Raw genomic sequence first — 18,882 nt, 5'->3', positions numbered from 1 at the left:
GGGGTTTTGTATAGTAATACGGCAAACCTCCGAAACAGGTATAAGAACAATGATGGTTACAAACACTATCATCTCACTATGCTCTTAGGTCCACCTATTGAAGTGCTGATTACCAAACCTGCATTCACATCTGCATCTGTGACTATGTCTATAAATCACATTTATGTTTATGATATTTTTATATCCCACAAATATATAGAAAAGAATTCTCAGGAAACAAAATAACTATATTAATCAGATAATTTTCTCAGTCTACTAATTCCAGAACAGTATTCCATCTCCTCCAGAAATAGCCATAAGTGAAAGCCAAAGGGAGTGAAAACCAAAGCTAAGAATGCTTTTCACATAGTAACTTGGAAGTTAGCTGCATCTGCTGGTTTGGGCTAGATAATGTGATATCGTTTTCCCATGAGACTATATTTATTACCAGCTCCATTTCTCACCAAAAGCAAGAAATGCTATTGAGCAAAGACAAAAGAAGTCACAGGAAAATTGAAAACAGATAAATCCCAGTGTAGTTTATCTTTCCTCATCTTTCCTGTGGAAATGTTCTATTGCATACACTGTTTAATAATCCAAAGCAAAGCCTTGGGTGGTAAAGTAAACAGAGAAACAAAAGGAGAAGACCGCTCGATTCCGTTTTCAGAGCCCAGGGGAACATCTAAAGCACTATGACTGAAAGCTTCAGAACATAGTGATAAATTGGGACACTGAGAGAAAAACCTAGGCAAATAATGAATGAGAACCATGTATATAAATAAAGATCCTTTGGTTGTGTGGTGCTGAGAAAACTGGAGCTGCATGAGATCATTTTAACTTCTCAGTAATTAAAGTCATCCTTGCTGTAAACCTTCTGTGAACAGAGCAATATTCATTTTCCTCACCCTTTTTTCTTAGAGGGGTAGGTAGCTGGATGCAGAGAGAAGGATTAAAGCTCACTGACCCAGCCTAAGACTGAGGAAAAAGATTTCGTTTCACTTACCCAGGCAATAAAATTTTATAAAAGTTTGTCCCAAATAATCCACAGAGGCACAGAGTCCTGGTGACTTTCCTGACCCTGATTCCCTATTGCAGTCACCAATACTTCCCAGCTTCTGACTAAGTTGGTTCTGCCTTTTGCACCCAGAGTCCTAACACATACTTGCTATATGATCATTACTGTGGTAACTGCTAGCACTCTGATAACCTAGCACTTACTACACACCTGCCACTCCACATGCCCTATCTACGCCATCAACCAAAGGGAAGTCTGACCATGCCCACTGTAAAGACAGGCTATCTGAGGCTTCAAGAGGTTAAATAAATTGTCTAAAGTCATCCAACTGTGAAGAAAGGGAGCAAGGACATAAACCTGGGACTCTCTGGATCTTAATTACTCTGTTACCACTTCCCAGGACATGGGGCTCAGGACCTACACCTCAGGAGTATATAGAAGATGCTCCCCTTCATGGGTCTGCATTCTAATAGTAAAATCTTGGTTTGCGAGCATAATTTGTTCTGGAAGCATGCTTATAACCCAAAGCACTTGTATATCAAAGCGAATTTCAAGAACCATTGGCTCAGTTGTTATCATGTGATGTTTGGCGTCACGTACTACTTATATTGCAAGACATCACTTGTTTATCAAGTTAAAATTTATTAGAAATGTTTGCTTGTCTTGCAGAACATTCACACAACAAGTTACTCACAATCCAAGGTTTCACTGTATTTACAAAATTCCTTTACCTGCATTTGTAATGTACTCTCCTTTGCCTCAGCTTCTATAGCTAACTAATCCACCGTCCACCATCAAACACACACACACACATACACACACACACGGTAACACAATGTTGATCTGGTTGCAGCTGGGTCTTAAGTTAGAATCTGATTTATTTCTTTAGGTTGATGTACTCCCTGCACTAACCCACTATGTATAGTTTAACTATCAGAGGACAATGTTCCCCCCCTTTTCTTCATGTTCTTGCTAGAAATTCCTCAGGATTGTTCCTTATTGTCCTCTATAATAGTGACTTAAAAAAAAAAAAAAAACAATAGTAGCTGAGGGTTGATGGGGGGTGGGAGGGAGGGGAGGGTGGGTGATGGGTATTGAGGAGGGCACCTTTTGGGATGAGCACTGGATGTTGTATGGAAACCAATTTCACAATAAATTTCATATATTGAAAAAAAAACCAATAGTATCACAGAAAGATTAATGTCCTTATGGTAAACAGGGAATTAGTAATTGAGTTATATATCCCCCTCCAAAAAATATTTTGGAACCCTAACCCCTGGTACCTGTGAATGTGATCATATTTGGAAATAGGGTCCTTGCAGGTACAATTAGTTCAGATGAAATCAATAAGGATTAGGGTGCACCCTGGACCCAATATGATTGGTGTCCTTATAAAAAAAAAGAAGAAGAAGAAGAGAATGCCACGTGGAGACAGAGACACATGGTAAGGTGATCATGAGAAGACAGAGGCAGAGATTGGAGTAATGCTGCCTCCACCTGAGGGACACATGGAGCCACCAGAAGCTGGAAAAGGACACTTCCCTATAGGTTTCAGGGAGAACGGGGCCCTGCTGATACCCTGATTGCAGACTCTTAGCCTCCAGAACTATGAGAGAACAAATTTTTGTTGTTTTAAGTCACCAAATTTGCGATATTTTGCTAGGGCATTTCTAGGAAACTAATACACAGGGTAACTTAGCGAGGCCGGAAGCGAGAACGTTATTTGGAGGCTTTTGTATTTGGCAGTTCCCGTATAAGATGGGAAACACCAAGCTCTGGGCCAAGGTGATTGTGGGCAGTGAGAATAGATAATCTGCTAAGAGGATTTCCTCCCATTAAATCATCAAGGAAAGACCTCTGCTTTAATAGATATTCAAATAGGAATTGGCCAGAGTAAGCCCTTGAGTTAAGAATGCTCTGGAAGTCAAACTGGAGAGCCAGGGCCAGTTGCTTTCTATCAGCAAAGATAAATACATAGTGCATCTGTTTGGTTTCTGTTTACAGTTGCAACATTCTAATTGTCCCTCAAAACATGAGATTTTGATAAAATTTTTCAAAACCCCCAAAAATAGAATCTGAAGAATTAGATAATATAATCCAAAATTCTTATAAATGGAGGCAAAATGTAAGGCCCTGAGGAGCTGGGTTTCATAAAAGTTCACAGAACCAGATGGACACAGAACAGCGTGGCCTCTCGGTGCACTTACAACATTATTCTTCAGCAAGATGGCAGAACAGGAGATCCCAGCCCTCATACATCCAACAGAAGCCTTCAGAAGCAATGCATGAGGCAAGGTAAGCAGGTTGAGGATTGGCTAGTTTGAATAATTTCAGCAGGCTCTGTGGTGTAGAGGTTGTCCCTAACTGTCTGGTACCTGGCCCTGGGGTGACTGGGACAGGTAGATAGCGGTCTGGAGTATAAACACTCAGTAAAAGAGGTGGCTCTGGACTCTGGATTGGTTGGTTTGCACGTGAAAGGCATATTCACAGGTGAGTCATTTGCTATCTCTAGGAATTAACCAACCCTGGAAAAGGCAGTCCCTCCAGGGTCAGCAAGTCCTCAAGATGTCTAAGCATCAAAATACAGAAAATAAAAAGACATGATTAATACAAATGTCTAATCCTGTCCTCACGGGCCCCCAGGAATTAGCTGTTTGGTTGGCTGACCTGAAAACAGAAGGGTAGGACGCTAGGGGAAAGGTGAGGGTGAAAAGTTGAGTTGGAAAAGGAGGAATGGTCTGGAATCTTTGGAAACTAGATGCTTCAGCCCTATCCTGAGAATATTTGCTGAGTTATTTGAAAATTTGGAGGATGCCAAAACAATCAGGGTTGGTATCCTCCAAATTTTCAAATAACTCAGCACTATTGTAGAGGTAGCTTGTTTACCAAGTCAACAGTGTGGATACTATCAAGTCAAAAAGAAAGACTCAATTCACCATATTACTAGGTACAAGTAAAATTATATCTAGGTTATTAGCATGAATTTTTTTCACCACTGTAGACTTATCAGGATGAGTCAGAGATATCACATATTGAAAAGTAAAAAATGGCCTATTCACAAATTAAATTTTAAGATCCCCCCCCCCCAATTTAAAATGTCCTTGTATTTAAAATATTCTTTACCTGTTAGACTAGAAAGTCCTGGAGAATTGTCAGTGCCCTTGATGATATAAATGTTGTTACTCTCCGGATAATCAATCCCTATGAGATACTCCAATAGAAGACTCCACTCCGTTCTTTCATTGCTCGTTACTGTGAACTCCCATGTGACACATGGAGCTCATCAAAAACACTGTACTGACCAAAGTTTATCCCGGCTTCTACTTGTACTTCACCATTTCTCTAAAGGTGACTCCAGCACTCCAGGCTGACTTTTTGCTCAAGAAAATACAATGCTGCCCAACTGCAAAATGTACATTGTCCTCACCCGCACTGCCAGAACATTTTCGGTAATTCTCTTTTTACTCTCCTGTAATTTTCCATTCCCCCATTCCTTTCCTAGCCCCTTTCTCGTTCCCCCTTCCTCCCTTCCCCAGAACCTCCTTTCATTCCCTCTCTGTTCTCCCTTTAAAGACCTCAGTCACCTTTGTCTTAGTTGGATGAGCTCAACTGATTCGGAAATCTCTGTCACCTATTGCAGTCAACTGAATAAAAGTTGTCTTGCTGCCATTATCAAGTGTCCTTGATGTCTTCTTTGACATCACTGTAATAAATTAACTGCAATCATTAACAGCAATCATTAACTCCTATCACCAAAGGTGGCTCCTTTTTTCCCTTACGTCCTTGCCATAAGTTCTAGAGTAGGAACTGAACTTTCTGGGAGAAATCTCAAAAGAATGACAGCCTCAGGAGAGTTCTGTTCCAGATACTCATGATGCCACTGTCAGACAACATCGTGTCCTGTCAGACTGTCCCAGAGGACTGAGATAGAATGCCCTGGACTCCTATAACCCAGAAGCAGGTGACTTTTGAAAGCCACCTGCTGGCCCAAGATTCAGAAGAACAGGAATCAACTGCGTAGGACTAAATGGAACCAAAAAGGGTAATTTAATTGTAGTAAGTGCCCTTTTCCTTTGGTCATAGAAGAAAAAACAAAATCTTTTCTTTCATTTTGATCTATCTTTTCTTTCTAGAATTTAGCAGGCTAATCTTGTGCAAACTGCAAGAAAACACCCATTGAATGGCGTCTTGCTCCAAGTCCCCCTTCAGAACCCAGGGGGAATACTTTATGAGAAATCTTAGCATAAGTTATAAGCTACTGAACTGACAAGGAAATTTAAGGTCATGAGTCTGTAGAAATGCTGGATATTGATTGGCTTTGCCTGCAAGACTAATCCAAACTATCAAGGTGCCTTCCACTGAGTGCCTTTACTTCTCATGGCAATGTGGTTATCTGCATAGATTCAGTAAGAATCTGTAATGATATAATTGGATAAACCAAATTTGCAACCATTCCAGAAATGTCTCATTTAAATCCCATTTAATTGAGGATGAGCATCCCATTATTAAGGAACAAGGATTGTACTTCCTATATGACAATGATGCCTACAAAATCCTCCAGGGAAACTGCCCTAATGCCTGATCTGTAGCTTACAGAGTCCCAGTCTTAAAAGAGGTCAAGACTAAGGGCACCTGGGTGGCTCAGTCGCTTAAACGTCTGACTTCAGCTCAGGTCATGAACTCTTGGTTTGTGAGTTTGAGCCCCACATTGGGCTCTACACTGACAGTGTGGAGCCTTCTTGGGATTCTCTCTCTCCCTCTCTTTCTCTGCCCCTCTCCCCACTTGCATGCACACAAGCACACACACACTCTCTCTCTGTCTCAAAATAAATAAATAAACTTAATAATAATTTTTAAAAAGGTCAAGACTTGAACTTCCTGGCAGGCTAGGACACAAAAATATGCTGTAATGGGCGTTTGTGTCCTCCCAAGTCCGTATGCTGAAATCCTTACTCCAATGTGACAGTATTAGGAGGTGGGGGTCTTTGAGGAGTTATAGGTCATAGGGTGGAGCCCTCACAAATGGGACTGAGACCCAGAGAGCTCTCTTGTCCCTTCCACCACGTGAGGACCATGCAAGAAGGTGGGTGTATATAAACCAGGAAGCAGGCTCTCACCAAACAGTCTTCAGGAATGGTGATCTTGAAATTCTTAGCCTGTAGACCATGAGAAATTTCTGCTGTTTATAAGCTACCAAGTCCATGAGATTTACTATGGCAGTCTGAACAGTCTACAACAAATGAGGAATCTTAGAGAAAGGAGAAAACTTTTACAGGTACTGCAAAAGGAAACCCAGTAAGTATTCTTGGTTCCTGGACTGGACATAGATGAACAAATAATGACAATCTAGAACATATCTGGCATAATGAAGGTGATCAAAAATATGATCTCTGGGGCTTTGTAAGGGGGTCACAAACACAAGTTCACTCTTTAACCCTAACATCTTATGACTAAGCTCAAGACAAGCAGGTGTTTGCATAATATCATCACTTCTTTTTGTATCTATTTTTTTCAATGAAACCATCCAAATAGAACAGAACATCAAGTTAATTATGCTAAATCATAAAATCTAGATTAGATATATTTTGTCAAATTCATGCCATCAGAGTAGAATTTGCTCACAAGACCTCAAAAAATAAAACTGACATTCTTATCCTTAGCTTAGCTCTGTCTCATACAGGAAGATGGCAACCATCACAGCTCAAAAAAGATTTACACTTTTAAAAGCCATGCATTCCCAGAGATAAGCCTTGAATTACAGGGCCATTCTAAAGCCTTACAGCCAGAGATAAGCTGTGATCCTGTTTCCTATTATCAGAGACAGGACTTGAAATCAAAACAGAACTGTCAACCGCTATATAATAATTTGAACTATAAATACAGCCTACCCTCTTTATTCTGGGAGCCCAGTTGCTCTGAAATCTTACTTGCATGCAAAACTCAGCCAGGTGATCAAATATTGAATGGGATTTCTTTTTTAAGTGGGGAGAGGGAAGATAGATTTTTTTCAAAAAGAAACAATGACAAATTGAGTTGGCAGTAGTAGAAACAATTTTAAAAAGGTAACTTCCCAACCATCATGATCAGCAACTCAAACATGGTTTGTAGAGCCTTTATTGTGGTGATTAAAGAAAACCAGGTGTGGGGGCTGGTAAAGCAGTAAATAGATTTTATTCAGGAACTATCAATAGGGGAAAAGAAAACTCAGTATAGAACTGGCTCAGTTCCAAATAGAGCATGGACAAGCGGGATTTATAGCCAAGGGGCAGAGTGGGGCCAGTGAAGGGAAAAGTACTAGATAGACACATGAGGGACTGGAAGGGATCTAGTTAAACAGACCTGGTAGGACTCTTGCTGAAGGCAGACCTGGGTGATCAGAGATTACCAGGGAATGGTAGAGGGTGAGGAAATTTGATCAGATATCCAGGTGGATCATATATGGAGCAGGGCGGGGGGAGGGGGGGTGGATTTCACGCTAGGCTGACCTTAGCAAGATTCTTTCTACAACTGGGCTCTACAGGACAAGGCTCAAGGACAAGGTCGAGTGGAAAAGGGGCTCAGAGAAGCCTTTCTAAAATTTGGTCAATGAGAGACTGTCAGGGTGCCTGGGTGGCTCAGTCGGTTAAGTGTCCTGCTTGGGATTCTCTCTCTCCCCCTCTCTCTCTGCCCCTCCACCTCCCCCACTCCCACTCACATTCTCTCTCTCTCTCTCTCTCTCTCTGTCTCTCTCAAAATAAAAATAAATAAACTTTAAAAAAAGAGAGAGAGAGAGACTGTCAGTTGTCAAGGAGCATGCTGGTGATCCCCTCAAGGCTATATAGTCTACACACAAGTTACCCTGACAACAAAATCTCCCCCAACTTGGAAACTTCTGCTGCTTTGAACATGAAAGGCCATAAAGAAGTCTGTAACTCATGGTGCCTCCCTTTGGTTCTGCAGTGTAGACAGGTGTAAACAGGTAGACTTAGTCAAGAGAAGGTGCTATTTACCCAAGAGGGAGCCAAGACCAGGAGAGAAAGAAAGGAAAAGGGGAAAATGGGGCAGGGAGCTAAGCAGTCAGAAGGATGATGGGAGTCTGTCAGTGCTCACTTGCTCATTCACCTTCTTTGCTATTAAAACAAATTCAAGGGATCCTTAAACTCCAAAGACCACCTCCTGTGGGGTAGTTTTCCAAGCAGAATTCCCCTTCTTCTCCTAATTCAACAAAACAATTCCAGGGAGAAGGAACACGCCAGAAAGGCAAACCACAGACTGCATCCTGACCTTATGTTGACTTGATGGCCAGCTGGCCAGCACAAAAATGAATAGCTTGCTTGACCCTAGCAAGGGGTAGATATGCCAGGTGACTTGTGCCCGCCTGCCTCCTCCGTGCTGGCCTCCAACCTGCAGTGACTCCCCATCAATACCCTGCAGGAACTGTGGATGGATCCATCCTGGACAGCACGTACCACATGCACCCTTAAATCTGGAAAGAAACTCCTTTCTTCCCGAACAAGGTGGACACTTGAATGCTCAGACCAAAAGAGTGAAGCAGTGCATATTATCCCTTTCCTATTGTGTGGAAAACAAAATACGGTGACTGAAGGCCAGGCATTTTGGAAAGGTACTCAGACCTAAAGACTTAACCATTGGCCATTTCTGAGTGTATTGGACACTATCAAATGGCAGCTGGTCTGCCCTGGACTGCCTGGCTTTCTCTCATTGAATCTTGATACTGGGTAAAACCGGAAAACTGCTCAAAAGGACTATCCAGGGGCTCCTGGGTGGCTCAGTTGGTTAAGCATCTGACTTCAGCTCAGGTCATGATCTCACAGTTTGTGAGTTAGAGCCCCACATCAGGCTCTCTGCTGTCAGTGTGGAGCCAGCTTCAGATCCTCTGTCCTCCTCTCTGCCCCTCCTCCACTTGTTTTCTCTCTCTCAAAATAAATAAACTTTAAAATAAAAAATAAACAAGGACTATTCATAGTTACTGGCTAATGTTTATCAAGCACTATCAAAAGAAAAATTTATCAGGACTCAGTGAGGCGAGACTTCTGTTCAAAGGCTTATTGTGAGGGATGGAAAGGGGCTATCAAAATAGGGGAAGGGGAATCACTGCAAGAGGGGACCACTCTGAGCACAAGGTCTGTAAGCAAAATCTTTGGAGGGGAATCTGGGCAAGCAAGGAGAACTGACCAGTGGGGTCTGACTGGAAAGGGTCTGGCTGTGGCCAGCTGACTGCCAGGAGAAACTAATAAGGGGGACAGAGTCCCCCTGCTCTGACTGTAGGAAGGACAGAGCTCTGACCAAAATTTGGCAAAGACAAAGCAGAGAGTAAGAAATGTGGAATCGTGAGCATCTAGTAGGTGCTTACTATGTAGGGAGCACTGTGCTAAAATCCCATGTGAAGAAAGTGCTTTGATTTCCCCCGTTTTGCAGAGGCAAAACAGATTCTGAAAGTGCATGCAATTTTCCCAGAGTCACACAGCTGGTAAAATCTCTAAAACTCTGGTGACCCAAAGGAAAATAATCAGAAATATGGTGTTGATGGCGCTATGGGGAAATTGGATATTTTCTTTAACCTCACTCCCCCGATAATGTTCAACACATGTTTGGGGGTGAATATAATGGCTAAAGGTAGAGAGGGGGTATAGTCTGTAAATCCACCCCACTTAATCTCATGGAGTCTTTTCGTAACCCTTGATGCTTTTGTTATTCTTTTAAATCTTAAACTAAGTAGGCTGTGGCTGAGCTTTTTCTCCCCAGGTTGTCTACTAAGCTGCACCAGAACACTCCAGAACCATCATGGGAAGATGGGGCTAAGGGAATGAACCATACCTACACACCTTTCTCAAGAGCTGTCCTGGGAAGTGGGGGAGGGGTAAAGAGCAACTCCCTGCCAAGTCCACCGTCTAAAGGATTATGCACCCAGACAGTGGATGCCTCAACCATACAATTTCAGTGACATGGGCATTTAAAAATTCACATGAACCTGTCCCCATGGCCAGTCACCCCCATCATCACCAATACCACAGGGAGATCCTTAGACAGTCACACCCATCCTTCCCTGACCTGGTGGAGGTTGGCATCTGCCCAAGTAAATACCAGCAGTCTCTCAGCTGTCTAAAACCCCCTTAATTAATGACATTGAACTGAGTGCACCTCCACTCGTCTCAGTGGAATAAATACAAACCTCTGAGCAAGGCTGGCTACAAAGAAACTCAGTTGGAGGTCTATACAGATACAAAACCTCAACTCTGGTCCTTGAAAGTCCCACACCCAGAGAGGGATGACACTCTTAAGCCACTAAATCCGAATTATAAAGTCTTATCCCTTATGCACCCCCTTCAAAAGTAATCTATGTTCAGAAGGGAGTGTTTTCCAATGGCCTGCACATACCTTCTAGCACTTTCTGAGCTCCTCCTTGTACAAATGCCCTATGGAGGCATTCTTGAGTTCACAATTGCTGTCCAGCCATCTCACCTCTACAAGACAGGGTAGTTGAATATGAATGAGGTTTCAGAGATTCTGTGTTACAGCCTGAAACAAATTTACCTGAACTCTGATAAGAGGAATGTTAATTATATCTGCTCATACTTGACTATAAATTCCATGAGGTTGAGAGTAGATCCACCGGGTTCACCATTGTTTCAACAGTGCCTTGTAATGTGCCTCGCACCTGCTAGCAATTAATGTGATTTGTTGAATGAATAAAAGAATGCAGAAATGAAGGTATCTTGCCTTATTAGGTTTCTGCAAATATCAATTAAAATCACATGTAATTTGTAAATGACACTTCTCTGCAAATAACAGCTAAAAATAAATTAGCTGTTGTTGTTACTCTCAGAGGTCTCTACTATAGGCATGGTTTATTACAAAAATTAAAATGAACCATATTCATTGTAGAATTTATTCCCCAGAAAGCATATTTTTCTCAAATGACAAAAATGAAAGAAACTCCTTATTTTGAAAGGCTCACTATTTAAGTCACTTGTATATGATAATAAACACACTTTATATTAAAGACATAAATACCATAAATACCATTTGCAATGAATTACCATCGAAATTAAAAGCATTTTCAATCTGTAGAATCAGTATGGAGAAATAAAAATAATCAGATCTTACCAATAAGAGTCTGGCCATGTTTCTTCTCCACTGAACAAACATATACACAAACACACCCACACACAAGTCAAAAAGAGAAAGTCTGTAAGCCATTGTTACATGCTACAAGCTGGGAAGCTAACTTGTTATTCCAGAATGGAGAGAGAAATTACTAGGAGCAGCAAATGACAGCTACTATTAGCCATCTCCCAAAACATTCCCAGAAACAAGCCATCCTATGGTGTGAAGGGGAGAAAATTTACTGATGGCTTGGAGTGTCCAGAAGTAACCATCATAAAATGCAACTAAGATAAATTAAGCTGTCATCAGAACTATGACACATAAGAAGCCCAGGACCCTGAAATGGCAAATTTCTCTAACTCATAAGAAATGTTATCATAAAAGGGAATATTGGGGCTTAGAAATTTTCAGTATTTATGCTGCACAGTCCCAGGAAGGAAAACACCATGCCTGATGGTCATTAGGTAGGTTACTCTATAACATAGAACAAGCTTCAAGCAGCCAACAGAATTCTCCATCTCAACTCATACTGATTCTGTGTTAAGCAAGCAACTCTGGAGAATGATTTTCCTCACTAAATTCCCAGTACTGGGAGTGTTCCCTAGGTTTTTCTTCTTTCATGTTATCATGGGGCTTTTCCTGGCCCATATGCTTCACATGTAATATGCAACATTATCGTGTTCATGTTCTCCTCCCTGGACAGACCGTGCAGCCACCTCCTGGGAGCCAAGAAGCAGAGGCTGCCTGCTGGCAGACAGCCAGAGCCACTCAAGAGCAAGCTCACTGCTCTTCCTGTACCTTCTGGAAGGAGACTGTTTCCTCTCCACAATTCATCCTGCCCCAGCTGGTCTAGGAAGTCAGATCTGGGGTTGTTCCCAGATCAAAGGGGTTGTTTATTGTGGTCTTGGGCATGGGGGCGTTATGTGGTATTCGTTTTCCTCCATTCCTAGACATCTGCCAGGGTGCCAACAAATACACCATTCAGCTTCTTTCCTTGGCAGCTCAGTCTTACTGAGGTCACAGCCCGAGGACAGCCTCTATTCAGAGCAAAAGCAGATTCCTCTCTGCTAGACACTGTGTGAGAGGTATTTTTCATTCATTACAATAATTTTTGGTTTCCAGCATATATTTTTTTAAACCATAGCAGTAGGTATTTTCAACTTGTAGAAGTGTCAAACAGATTGAGTTCTCCAACTTTGGGAATCAGTTGTTTGATATTCCTCACAGCAATTTCACATAAACCTATAAATGGAAGGTTTATGAGGACAGAAGCATCTTCTAACTTCAGAGTTCTTTGCCCAGGGAATGAGTTGTTTTAAGAGGTGATAGATTTCTTGTCAACACAACAGGTCGCTAGTCAGCAAGCTAAGCATTCAGATTCCTTATAAAAAGGAATATATAATTATTATGTTTATGGATATATATACTTAGAACAGAAAAATTAAAAGCCCATGTGGCAAGTTCAATCACAAAACATATAAGTAAACAAAATGGAAAGGGAAACCCTCCTTGAATTGCCATGGCCACTAGTATTTGAGAGGAAACAGTTCGGTTAAAGGCAGGTAGGGCAACGCAGAAACCTTTGTGGATCTTCCAATGAGTCTTAGAGAACTGTTCTAGAACTTTCCATGACAAAAGCCTAGCCCTTTGTCACATGTCCCACTTCTGGGTCAGTACAGAGGTGTCCATATCCTTAGTTTAGCATCAAGACTGAGAGGTACTTCAGCCCCTAAGTGTAATGAAAAAGGAGACCACTGGGGCGCCTAGATGGCTCAGTGGGTAAAGCATCTGACTTTAGCTCAGATCATGATCTCATGGTTCATGAGTTCAAGTCGCCCTGTGTCAGTCTCTGTCCTGACAGCTCAGAGCCTAGAGCCTGCTTTGGATTCTGTGTCTCCCTCTCTCTCTGCCCCTCCCCCCCTCGCACTCTGTCTCTCTTTCTCTCTCAAAAATAAACAAAAATTTTTTTAAAAAAAAGAAAAGAAAAAGGAGACCACCGTTGGATCTGAGCAAATATTGCGAGAGATGATCATTAAGAATAAGGACAATGGGGCCCCTGGGTGGTTCAGTCAGTTGAGCAACCAACTCCTGATTTCAGCTCAGGTCATGATCTCATGGTTCTTGGGATGCAGTTCTGCACTGGGCTCTGTGTTAACAGCGCAAAGCCTGCTTGGGATTCTCTCTCTCTGCCCCTCCCCAACCCTCTCTCAAAATAAATAAACAAACTTTAAAAGAATAAGGATAAGAAGGAGGTGTGCACAGTGAGAACTCATCTGAAGTGGCATCAGCAGCACTTGAAGCAAGACAAGACAGAAGAGAGGGCGCAAACCCATGAGAAAGATGGTTTTCAGTCCTTCTTTTTGTCCTGATTCCTAAAGAATCAGCATTTTTCCCTCTCTCCTTTTTTAAGGAAAGTACTTATCTTATTAAAACAAAAGCCAAAAACTTTCAAACTTAGTGCTCAGGAAAAAAAAAAAAAAAATCAAACTCACCATGAGGAGGAATAACTGACCTACAGGGTTGATCCCAATCCCTGAGTGCTCTTCCTCTATGGCCTTGACCACCAGCCGGAGCACACTGCTCCCCTGCCAGGCTGCTCCCTGACCAAGGGTTCAGCTTGCTTTGGCCGCTTTCTGCAAGCAGAGGCAGGCTGGGCCAGTCAAAGAGAATTCAGGAGGCATGGGACCCACACAGTTTACCAAGTACAGGTCTCTTGTTCTATCACATTTAGTCTCCCCCAGATCTCAGATCCTTCCCTATCCCACCTACTGGGTAAATTATCACCAGGATATCCCCAAAAGGGTACAGTTTAGAGCACTCTTGCCTACTCCCCTCTCCTGCCAGGTGTGTATCAGCCTGTGATCTTTGTATTAGTCTCCCTGGGTTGCCATAACAAAGTCCCACAGACTGCGGGAACAGTCTCTTTAAGTAACAGAAATATTTTTTTCCCTCTAAGTGGCCATGCCCTGTGCACATGTCAAAGGACTTTACCCTGTATGGGCCAACAGCACTGCCACAGCCTTCCTAATATAAGGTTTGTATATCTAAGTCAGCCGGAAAATGAGGTCCTCTTTTCCCCGAAATTACTGGCTAACCAAGTAAGTCACATAAGTAAAACTCCTTCCAATTAAAAACAAATAAGAATGGAGAATATAATTCAATGGTGGAAATCAAAAGCTGTAATGTGAATAGAATATTATCTTTAATACCCAGCCTGCTGTTGATAACCTTGGTTAGCCCAGTTATTGGGCTGCATATTGTTAAGAAGCTATAGATATGGTGTGGACAAAACAGGCTTATCACAGGGTCATGGCCATGGAAAGCTCAGAAGTCATCCAGTTTGTATCCTGCCTTCACGCCCCATCCTAATCAGATGGTGTTTAATGCCACATGTTGTTATTATTATTGTGAGGTTATTGTTTGTTTTGAGGTTTATCTCCTCCTGGGGCGGGGGGGGGGGGGGGGGGGATGCTCCTGTTCCTGCTCCAGATCCACTTTCCCGGTCTGTCTCCATTTGCCATGTTCCACATTCCCAGCTTGAGGAAGTTGAAATAATGATCACACTACCTGATTCCTCAGTGTTCAGACCAAAAAAGATGCACTATTGGTATCAAGTTACCTATTCGACACAGCTTCATGCAAAGCTAAACTAAATATTTCCCATCAGTCAGATGGAATTTGGAAAGAAATATTCACAAAGATCCTATCACTCTGCTGATCCAGTAACAAGGGAGGAATAGAGGATCTGTGTTCTCTCCTCTGAGAATTACATCATTGTAAATTAGCACTCACTGGCACAAAATATGCATTGAAATCATATCCTCCAAAAAATATTTTATTGAAACATTTCCTTTAAATATGATCACCCAACCATAGTGAGAAGAGGTTCTAGACAAAGTAAAACCTGGAGCGTCAAATCCTGCCACTGGTCTGTTTTTGTAGAGCCTGCAAGCACAGAATGGTTTCTACCTTTTTAACCAGTTATAAGATAAACAAAGAAGATGAGGCATAGACGCTACATACAGACAGCAAAGCCTAAAATATCTGGCCCTTCAGGGAAAAATTTTGCCAGCCCCTGAACTACAGTGTCATAGAATAAAGTCTCTCTGCTATAGATACAGTTGTTGCCATTCACATTTCCAAGTGATAAATTGAACAAATTTGCCTAAACACATCAGGTGAAGGGAGTAATAGGAGAGAGGTATATATAATCATTTGTTGGCCATTGACTCTATTTGTTCTTGGCACATTGACAGTTGGTAAATGGCACATAAAACAGTGCTTTTCTGCTATAATAGAGGGAGGGGGACTCTCCTCCACCACCACCACATCCACTAGCAGCCAGCAGATATCTCTCGCTCATCCTGGTAGTAGTGATTTCATGTTCACTGCTACACTTGGAGAAAGCAGCCCCCGTCTCCTCTGATGCCTTTACTACAAGCAAGCATCACAGAGACAAGGAACAATTCCAGGGGTCCTGGAAAGGCCCCAACCTCCAGAGATTCTCCATGTACCATGAGAGCTAGACCTATAGCCATATTATCTACTTAATTGCTCAGATCAGAAAAGCTAATAAATCTTGTCTTACCTCCCCAAAGGCCAAACCATTACATTCTGGAAGAGGCACCCAAGTAAGTTCCAAAGGTGTTGGGGAGATTGGAGCATTATCATTCTGGACATAAAATCAAGTCACACAGGGCTACCTGGTTCCTGGAGGAATTTTATTTACATAACAAAAGGGTTAAGAAAAGCTTCCCTTTATAAGCAGAGATAAATCATTTTTCCATCCCCCTCACCTATGGAGTGTTCATTACTTATGTAGGAAAAATCTCCATTGGCTCTTATATGTCACCTAGAAGTGACACGGGGTGGGCACATTTATATTTACTGAGCAATAATAAGAAACCTCTCTGAGCTTCCAGGTTGGTAAACACATGGAGATTCAAGGAGAGTGGTGCCCTGAGAGGGCACGGAAGCTAGACACCCTTTCCCCATGCCTCCCCCAGTGCACCTCTTCCATCTGGCTGTTCCTGAGTTATGTCCTTTCATACTAAACCGTGAATTCAGAGTCATGAAAGTCATGAGGAGGCCTGGTGAGGAAGAGAGTTAACCGCTTCCACCACTGTGGCATCAAAAAGCGACAAATTCATTTTTTTTTAGACATGTTAAAGCATTGACACTCAATGACAAGCACAAGATAATTAGCACTAAAGGAAGCAGTCCTCAGGGGAAAAAAAAGCCTTGCCTTGCACAATGGATTTAGACAGTCAATGTCCTGGGGGCCGAACTTTGACTTGTCTTGGAGTACAGATCTACTTTGCCAAAGGCGCTGAGTAAGCCAAAGGCTCTGGGAGGAACACAAAAGGAGGTTCTACTTTTAAGCCCATCCAGAGTTGCAAGATTCTGAAGGTGTGTGCGACTGGGCAGAGAAGACAGCATGGGCTGCGAGGTCTGGCACTTACCACAGGACATGCAGGGTTGCTGGTTTCCCACACGGCAATGCAGTTGTGTTTTCTTCATCCTGCTGGACTCTCTGTGCTGGTTTCTATGCATCAGATGAAGCAATCCCTTTCCCAGTTTGGAAGGAGCAGTCCCTTCTAGGAGATAAACATTGCCAGTCAACCCTCCCTCTGCTCCCAGTTGTCCTCAAAGATCTGTGCGTGTCCACACAGCCTATTTTATTTTTCATGGCTCCCAATATTTGAGGCCAAGCCAAGACCCGTCAGTGAACCAGAGGTTCCTTCTCAGTCAGCACCTGGATTCAGGCTGGCGAGAAGCCAGCCCCTCAGGCAGCATCTTTTAAAGTGTGCAAAACACTGCTGGTGGGAATGCAAACTGGTACAGCCACTCTGGAAAACAGTATGGAGGTTCCTCAAAAAATTAAATATAGAACTACCCTATGACCCAGCAACTGCACCCCTAGGTATTTATCCAAGGATACACATGTGCTGTTTCGAAGGGGCACATGCACCCCAATGTTTATAGCAGCGCTATCGACAACAGCCAAAGTATGGAAAGAGCCCAAATGTCCATCGATGGATGAATGGATAAAGGAGATGTGGTGTGTGTATATATATATATACATATACATATATAATGTATATACATATATATATACACATACAATATGTATATATGTGTATATGTAAATACATGTACTATGTGTGTGTGTGTGTGTGTATATATACACATATATATATATATATATATATACACATACATACAATGGAGTATTACTTGGCAATCAAAAAGAATGAAATCTTGTCATTTGCAACTATGTGGATGGAACCAGAGGATATTATGCTAAGCAAAATTAGTCAGAGAATGACAAATATCATGACTTCACTCAGATTTGGAATTTAAGACACAAAACAGACGAACATAAAGGAAGGGAAACAAAAATCATATAAAAACAGGGAAGGGGACAAAACATAAGAGATTCTTAAATATAGAGAACAAACAGAGGGTTGCTGGAGAGGCTATGGGAGGGGGGGATGGGCTAAATTGGTAAGGGCGTTAAAGAATCTACTCCTGAAATCACTGTTGCACTATATGCTAACTAACTTGGATGTAAATTTAAAAGTTAATTCATTTTAAAAAATAATAAAAAATAAAAATAGAAAAAATAAAGTGTGCAAAAACATACAGTCCTGTGGGGTTGCAAGGATCAGCCCTGCAGGAACCCATGGCCAGCGCCCACCGCACAGCCTCTGGACTCCAACGCAAATGGGGAGGAGAGGACCCCCCCCCCCCCTCCAAAACTGAGGCCCAGATGCAAACCGCATGCGCTATAAAGCTAGGACCCGGATGTAGAGCCAGGGACCCAGGCACACATGTGGTCCAGAGGTAAAACCACGGCCTCGGGAGTAAAAACCTGGCCTAGATGCAAACCAAGCGTGGGGGAAAATGGCCCTGGAGCGGGGACAAGGCCAAGACACGGGTGTGTCAGCCCAGCTGCCCTTCCACCCGCAGAGGCCGCCTAACGCTGCAGGGTGAGTCCTCACGTGGGCTGGGGTCTGGAGGTGGGAGCTGGGGTTTGCAAGCGAGAGGTTTGGGGGCTCCTCCTTCAGGTGCGGGTCTTACAAGTTGGGATGCTCGACCTGAGCTCAGGGCCTCAGTTTCCTCCCAGCGGCGGCGAGTTGCCTCACGGGGGCGCCTGGCAGCGGCTCCTACTGCTTCCGGGCGCCCTCAGGGTCGGTGCTCCACTCGGCCCTTGTGGCGCAGCGGGCGGAGACCTCTGGGTCCACTTGCGTGACCACGTGGCGCGAGGGAGCCCCGGTCCAGACCCTCCCCCACCCCCCTACCGGCTGTGATGCGAGGACAGGCGGCCAGGACTTCGCGAGTCACAGCCGCTGCGGGGTCCTGTCATTCTCCTGTTTCTTCCCTCCGTGACCCTGCCTGTCCCGTGTGGAGGAGTTAGTGAAAGGGGACCAAACAGGTAACGGAGGAGGAGCACGCAGACCCGGGCGGGCCTTGAGCCACAGAGAAAGCAAGGGCCGCATTGCTGTGCACTTATACGGAGGAGTAAAGAAATACTCCCGAGAGAGAAGTCTCTGCAAAGCTGATTGATGATATGATTATAATATCATAGTTTTATGGAGAAAAGCTGTCTCTTGCAATAGAAGATGATCCTATTATGAAAAAAGGGGGGAAATCAATCAGTTTACTCTGAGTTTTTAATAGAATGAGTCCAAAAATCAGCACGTTTCCATCCTTACTGCTAACTTAGATAGTTACTTGGTAGGGGAATCCTAAACCAAGATGATTATGCATTGTTTTTC

General features: G+C 43.0%; 1 long non-coding RNA gene across 1 annotated transcript in view; it reads right to left on the bottom strand.

Annotated features, from left to right (window-relative positions):
* LOC128314597 (uncharacterized) overlaps positions 1–18,356 on the bottom strand; it is a 185,097-nt gene extending 166,741 nt beyond the window's left edge. The window contains exons 1-2 of the long non-coding RNA XR_008296445.1: positions 18,202–18,356; positions 16,564–16,698 (exon numbers count right to left, since the gene is read on the bottom strand). This is a non-coding gene — a long non-coding RNA (uncharacterized LOC128314597). The remainder of the gene's footprint in view (positions 1–16,563; positions 16,699–18,201) is intronic.
* Between the last annotated feature and the right edge of the window lie 526 nt (positions 18,357–18,882).

Source organism: Acinonyx jubatus, chromosome A1 (assembly GCF_027475565.1).
Source record: "Acinonyx jubatus isolate Ajub_Pintada_27869175 chromosome A1, VMU_Ajub_asm_v1.0, whole genome shotgun sequence".
NCBI lineage: Eukaryota > Metazoa > Chordata > Mammalia > Carnivora > Felidae > Acinonyx > Acinonyx jubatus.
The sequence above is the reverse complement of the archived record's forward strand: the minus strand, read 5'-3'. Positions and strand labels throughout refer to the sequence as shown.